This window comes from Macrotis lagotis, chromosome X (assembly GCF_037893015.1).
Source record: "Macrotis lagotis isolate mMagLag1 chromosome X, bilby.v1.9.chrom.fasta, whole genome shotgun sequence".
Classification (NCBI taxonomy): domain Eukaryota; kingdom Metazoa; phylum Chordata; class Mammalia; order Peramelemorphia; family Peramelidae; genus Macrotis; species Macrotis lagotis.
The window spans coordinates 195,722,273-195,728,666 of record NC_133666.1 but is presented as its reverse complement, the minus strand read 5'-3'; the positions used below and the strand labels follow the sequence as shown (position 1 = coordinate 195,728,666).

Here is a 6,394-nt window from a genome sequence, read left to right as displayed (position 1 = left end):
TCTTGCATTACAGTGTCAGATTTTTGAATTCTGTAATTTGAGGGTGCCTATGATGCTTAAATTGATGATATCTTCCAGATCAACATATTTACCAAAATGAATAGTATGTGTTCTTTTTTTTGACCAGAACCTTCTTCCTTTAATCATTTACTCTAACAGCAAAGATTACAATGACAGAATTTGAATGATCAGAATGTAAAAGTATTTGTGCAAAACTGCATTAATTGTTCTTACCATCTAATATTTGTGGGTACACCAATGACAACACACAGACAATGGTGAAAATTAAATACATTTGAAGGAGTTCTCTACCTTAGATTTTTTAAAATGTGGATTATTATGACTAAACATTAAAAGAAAATGTGGCACCATGAGCAGCAGGAGCAAAAACAATCTGGCAGTTATGCCAGCTAAAGAAAGCTGACACTGGAATATGCCAAAGCTTCTTTCCACAGCAGCCATTGATCCTAAAATCTGAAAACAACTGTAGTGTCCATATTCTTGACTTTGTAGATTAAAAATAAAATGTTTAAGAATAAGCAGTCTTTTTCTTCTTTGTTTCTTCCTTTCTTTTGGGAGGGAGGAGTATGCTTCTTTCCTGCATTGGCAGTCCTTAAAAGAGTTGAATCATTGATTCTCTGGATTTACCTACACCAATCCATTTAACTGGAATTTAAAGTTCATCTTGAATGAACTGAACATAATTCTGTGCATTGACAGGGAGATCTTTAAATGTCCTTGCATTTGATATGTCTGTGTTCCATCCTGGGAGAGTTTTATACTGAAATTCAACTTTATTTAAGACTTCCTGGTTTGCTGGAAAATGAGGTATAATTTCACCATCTAACTTGTAGGCAACTCCAACTTTTATTTCTGTAAACACATCCAAAATATCCAACTTGGTAAGAGCCAACGCAGTAAATCCATTAATCATATGAGCATATTTGAGCAAAACAAGATCCAACCAGCCACACCTTCTTTTTCTTCCAGTGCTCACACCAAATTCTCTACCTCGGGTCTGTAACAATTCCCCAATTTCATTATTCTGTTCTGTTGGAAAGGCTCCAATTCCAACTCAAGTTGTATAAGCTTTTACAACTCCATATACCTCACCCACGTTCTGAGGAGGCATAGCCAAACCTGTGCAAACACCTCCAACAGTACAATTGGAAGAAGTCACAAAGGGGTAAGTACCAAAATCAATATCAAGCAGAGCTTGCATTTGCACCTTCTACCAAAATTTTCTTTGGGGGGCCATGGAGGGCCTCATAGAGAAAATAAACACCATCCCTTACCATTGGTTTAATCCTTTCCGTATAACCCTTGAGTTTTTGTAATTCACCTTCAATATCGATTTCCAAAGTGGGATATATAAATTTATATTGATTAGCTAAAACTTTGAACCTGTCAGAGAAGCCATCAAAGTCCGAAACAAGATCACACATCCTGAGTCCACTTCGAGAAGCTTTAGAGGAATAAACCGGGCCAATACACTTTTTTGTGGTACCCAAATTCTTTCCAGCTTGCTCCTGTCTCTGTTGTTCCTGAATGCCATCTGCTGCTTGATGGAAGTCAAATACAATATGGGCTCTGTCAGAAATTATAAGCCTTTTTTCCCAACCTTCAAGACCTTTCCCCTTTTGTACATTTTTCTCTGCTTCTTCAAATAATCCTGGTAGGTGAATTACCACACCATTTCCAATGAATGCAGTGACATTTGGATTGATGATTCCACTTGGTAAGAGGTCAAAGTCGTACTCCACAGAATCCACAAGTGTATGGCCAGCATCGTTTCCTCCCTGGCAGCGGCAGACGATGTCGGCGTCCTGCGCCAGCAGATGCACCACCTTCCCTTTGCCCTGGTCGCCCCACCGCGCGCCCAGCACCACGGTCACTCGGGTCCCGCCCGGCCGGGCCGCGGCGCCGCCGCACTCCCCGTTGGGCACCGAGGCCGCCGGGGTCCGTTCTCGGCGAGCGACCTGGCCGTCGCGCAGGCCGCGCGGCTCCGCAGCCGATGCCGCCGCCGCACACGCGGAGGGCGTATGTGTTCTTTTAATGGTAGTGCTTTTCTGCTTCTCATTTTCCAGTTTGTCTTTCATTTCTTAATAAATATTCATTCTCAATCAGTTGTTCTCTCAAGTACTTCTTTGGAAAGATTTCTTTGGATTTTTTTCCCTTATGTTCCATTTATTTCTGCTGTGTATAAATTCTACATTCAGTTTTCTCTCTCTCTCTGGAACCATTTGAGATCAACAGCTGTAGTTCTATGTTCTTTTGAGAATGTCCATCTTCTGCCTGCCTCATCAGTATTGGTTCAGTTTCCTTCATAATACAATATTTACTCAGAGAAATTTAGAATCAGTTAGATATTCTAGAGGTCTCCTTTCCTTCTGTTTAGTAACTTCCTCTTGATTTATCTACTTGTGCTTAAAGTTTTTCATCACATTTTCTTCCAAGTTATTAATAATATCTGCCATCTTTTTTTTTCTTATAATCCTCTATTCCTCACTTTTTTATTTCTCCTTCTCTTTGATAGCCAATCAACTAAGGGGTAGACCTCAAAGCTGTTTTAGTTTCTTCCTATGTTGGGGAATTCACTTTTTACTGGTTTCAGGTCCTGCCCTATATGACTTCTGGGTGAGATGGAGCTGGACCCATTTACACCCCAGTCCCTTCTCTTCAGGCCTCATGCAGTTCTAAACAAATCCTAGAACTCTGTCTCAGCTGCTCCTCTTTTCTCTTGTTAGCCATGCTGCAATCTAAAGGAGATCATACTTCCACTTTTCTATATCTCCACTTCCTCAGATGTGTGTGTGTGTGTGTGTGTTTGCAAAGCTGAAATCTGATATTTGATGCAACAGGATGATGGAATGAGGGCAGGTGCATTGTGTAAAAACAGAAGCAAGTAAACTGCAGATTAAATCCCACAGCACAAACCTCTTATCCTGACCTGCCAGAATTTAGATGCTAATGGGAGAGATGAAGTTGAGCAAGCTCATTAGGGAATAGACATTAGCATCCTCTGGGGATGCTAATACATTGGTTGTTATTTATTTGATTTCTTGGTGCCTTGGTCGATGGTGAAAGCTACAATTACTTTACCTCTTGAATATAATTAGTTTTGAGAAAATGAGTTTTGAAAGTTCATGAATATTAGAGAAAATTTCTGGGCCTCCAATTTTTATTGGTCATTTGACCCAGAACTTTAAGAGGTTAGATTCTAATGAGAAAGGACAGTCCAGAAAAGAGATATGGAAAAGGGTGATATAGTGTGAAACAAGACAGAAAGTGATTTGGAGGCATGGTTTTAGGCAAGACAACTAGAAGAGACTCAGGGTAGGAGTCAAAGGTTTCAGTGAGAAGTCGGAGATAGGGAAGTAATGATGGCAAGGGAGTTCATAGCATAGTGAAGAAATCCTTTTCATCACAGTGACCAGGATTCTAATTCTTTTTTTAGGTATTTTCAAGGCAAATGGTGTTAAAGTGGCTTGCCCAAGGCCACACAGCTAGGTAATTATTAAGTGTCTGAGACTGTATTTGAACCCAGGTACTCCTGACTCCAGGGCCAGTGCTTTATCCACTATGCCACCTAGCCGCCCAGGATTCTAATTCAACTAGAGTTATTGTAAGAACTTAGTTTATAAAGTATTTCAAGGACCTAACAAGTCTATATGGCCCTGTCTGAAAAATGCCCACTGCATCCTAGATATGATTCCCCTACTTTTCCACTGCCTTCTTCATCAACCTAGATAATTGAATAAGATTTTTATTAATTTTAGCTGTTGCTTAAGCCAGCTGATACTGGGTTTCTAGCACTGTTTTTTTTTAACTACCTGGCAGAGACAATTCATCAGCTACATGTCCCATTAGATAGTTTGATAGATAGAGTTTGGATGGAGGGCAAGAGCCTGAAGACAAGAAAGATCAGTTAAGGAAGCTGTTGTAGTTGTCCAGGTGTGAAGTAATTAAGAACATGAGCTAGTCTTGGCAAAACAAAAGGAAGGAAGAGATGTAAGTAGTGCAATGAAATAATTAAAGCCTAGAAATTGAATAGATATAGAGACTCAGGGAAAGGAAGTCAAAGATGAATTAAAGTAATTAATCCTCTTAAGTAATTGTTGGTTCCATTAACAAGAATAAAGGAATAGAAGAAATAGGTTATTTTGAAGAGCAACTAGGTAGGATAGTGAATAAAGTACTACACCTTGAGTCAAGAGAAACCTAATTTCAAATTTTTCCTCAGAAACTTACTTGTTATGTATCCTTGAACAAATCACTTAATCTCTTTCTACCTCAATTCCTTTAGCTATAAAATGAGGATAATTATAACACTTATTTCCCAGGGATGTTTAGAGAATCAAATAAGATAATATTTGAAAAGAATTTTACAAACCTTAAAACACTAGCAAAATGTTAGCTCTCCGATAATGTTTTCCTTGGGACACCTTGAATGTAAGGTTCCAGAAGATGAATCAGAAGATTATCATGATATCTGATAATGTTTTTCCTGCTAAATGATTACTAATAGAATCTAATAACTCCCTCAAATATTCACAATTTCTATTAGATTCTCAACTATAAAATTTTTTTTCTTTGAAAGTGTTGCATAAACAAAAAGAAATTCAGTTTGCTGAATTATCTATGGATGATATGATGAGTAGAAATTACTTAAATGAACAGATGTTCTCAAACTGCATTTTAGCCATTAGTTTCACCAGAATTTTAGTCAAAGCTATTAAGTTTTCTTTTGAATTAAACGATTTGAATTTTACTTACTTCTCTTCATTCACTGGTGAAAGTGCAAATGGACATTCTGTAATGCAAAAGGTAGAAAAAAGCAGAAAGATTTCTGGGCAATCAATATACCAGATTAGCCTTAAATAATTAAGATCTAGCACTCATATATCAACTTCACCCCATTACTTCCAGAATATGAGCAAGCTAGAGAACAATAAAGCATGAATAGGAATGAGTAAGAAAAGGGGAAATGGTTGAAGAAAAGAACCTGAACTCTAAATATTAACTAGAGGGGGGAAGTAATTATATCATATGTACCTTAATGACTGATTACCAGAGAAATAATTTAATTCGATTCATTCAGCAGGACATGTCCTATTACTGTTCAAAATATTTCTAAGGGAGTTGTTTCCATTTAACAGCAAATGCTCTTCACTTTTCTCCTTCTAACAAAAGATACTGCAGATATTTGGTAATTTCCCAAAGATTGACTAACTAAACAAATATTATATTCAATGAGAATTTTTTCCAATTCTTGTCATAATTGTTACATTTTGATTATAAATATATATATATATATATTTAATTAATACAAATAATAAATGAATGTTTCACAATTAAATCAGAAGTTCATAACATCAATCTAGTATTCTAAATGAAATTCTTCTACAAGACAGAAACATCAAAAGAGTTTCTTCTTTGGAAAATGCTATTAAGTTTATAGTACTAGGAAAATTTATTTTGGAAATTTTAATAAAAATGATTTAGATTTTATTTTTCCAGATTTCAAATATTTCTAAGAATTAATCCATTTATTCCTTTGTAATTAATCACATATTGTCTTGAGAAGTTATGTGGAAAGGTTAAAGGAAGTGTGGGGTCAGAAGGATTCATATTCTGGAGTTCAAATATGGTCTCAGATACTTACTAGCTATGTAACTCTGGGCATATCACTTCACCTTGTTTGTCTCAATTTTCCCATTTATAAAATAAGCTGAAAAAGGAAATGGCAAACCACTCCAATACCTTTGCATAGGAAATCCCAAAGGAGGTCACAAAAAGTTGTATGTGACTTAAAAAATTAAATAAAAAAAGAATAATTCCATATCCTGTTACTTCAAAGAATAGAAATAACAAGATCAATACTCTGTTCTGAATTCATTATTTAGTAATAACATGCAGCTCTTTATAGATAAAGATGGAAAAACTAAAAATTTCCATTTAGGAGCATGACTTACAAGACCATATACCAAGTTCCTCTGTTTTATCATATTCTTCAAGAAAAATTTTAAATAAAATCTTAAAAAAACAATGATCAATAAACCCAAAGGGAAACAACAGTATTGAATCCATGATAGTATAATGAGACTGAGTATGGTACTTTTTCAGTAAACAACTCATAATAAATTAATTGAAGCTAGGGAGATCTTGGACCTTACTTGCCAGAGCTATAACAGAGAACAAAGCTTCCTCTTTATGCAAGGAAATAGAGACAGCAGGCCAAGGATGGCTGAATGCTCTCTCACACACACACACACATACACACAGACAATTACATGTTTTGTTTGAAATATATCAAGTTCAATAGGAAGTTAAGCATAGATAAAGTAAGAAGAGTTAGGGAGAGAAGCCTTTTATAGTCACACTACTACAAAGT

At 36.3% G+C, this 6,394-nt stretch overlaps 1 pseudogene; it reads right to left on the bottom strand.

Moving 5' to 3' along the window:
* Positions 1-551: 551 nt before the first annotated feature.
* LOC141497548 (adenylosuccinate synthetase isozyme 2-like) lies at positions 552-1,768 on the bottom strand (annotated as a pseudogene).
* Positions 1,769-6,394: the final 4,626 nt, after the last annotated feature.